This window comes from Nomia melanderi, unplaced genomic scaffold (assembly GCF_051020985.1).
Source record: "Nomia melanderi isolate GNS246 unplaced genomic scaffold, iyNomMela1 scaffold0014, whole genome shotgun sequence".
NCBI classification, from domain to species: Eukaryota; Metazoa; Arthropoda; class Insecta; order Hymenoptera; family Halictidae; genus Nomia; species Nomia melanderi.
The window spans coordinates 3,963,251-3,964,205 of NW_027475130.1; positions in this window are offsets into that span (position 1 = coordinate 3,963,251).

The window sequence follows — 955 nt, forward strand, 5'->3', positions numbered from 1 at the left end:
GGGAAAATCCAATATATATCTGGTGATATCTCGGGTGCTATTACACATAGCGCAATAAATCAAAGTGCATTGTCTGTAGGAGGCCCTGGCGCATGAATCTGGGCAGCGGGAACGACCTCGGACCACCAGGGGCCGAGAAAACCACAGTCTCATGGGGCCGGACATTCAGGGTCAGGGGAAAATTCAATATATATCTGGTGATATCTCGGGTGCTAATACAGATAGCGCAATAAAGCAAACTGAATTATCTGCAGGGGGCCCTGGCGCATGAATCTGTGCAGCGGGAACGACCTCTGTCCACCAGGGGCCGAGAAAACCACCGCCTCATGGGGCCGGCCTGTCAGGGTCACGGAAAAATCCATTATATATCTGGTGATATCTCGGGTGCTATTAGAGATAGCGCGATAAATCAAAGTGCATTGTCTGCAGGAAGCCCTGGCGCATGATTCTGCTCAGCGGGAACGACCTCGGACCACCAGGGGCCGAGAAAATTACAGATATTCGGAATCCGTCACCCAAGGTCATGTAAAAATCCAGCATATATCTGGTGATATCTCGGGTGCTATTAGACATAGCGGAAAATATCAAAGCGAATTATCTGCAAGGGGCCCTGGCGCATGAATCTGTGCAGCGGGAACGACCTCGGACCACCAGGGGCCGATAAAACCACCGTCTCATGGGGTCGGACACTCAGGGTCTGGATAAAATACAATATATTTCTGGTGATATCTCGGGTGCTATTACAGATAGCGCAATAAATCAAAGTGCATTGTCTGTAGGAGGCCCTGGCGCATGATTCTGGGCAGCGGGAACGACCTCGGACCACCAGGGGCCGAGAAAACAACCGTCTCATGGGACCGGACACTCAGGGTCAGGGAAAAATCCAATATATATCTGGTGATATCTCGGGTGCTATTACAGATAGCGCAATAAATCAAAGTGCATTGTCTGTAGG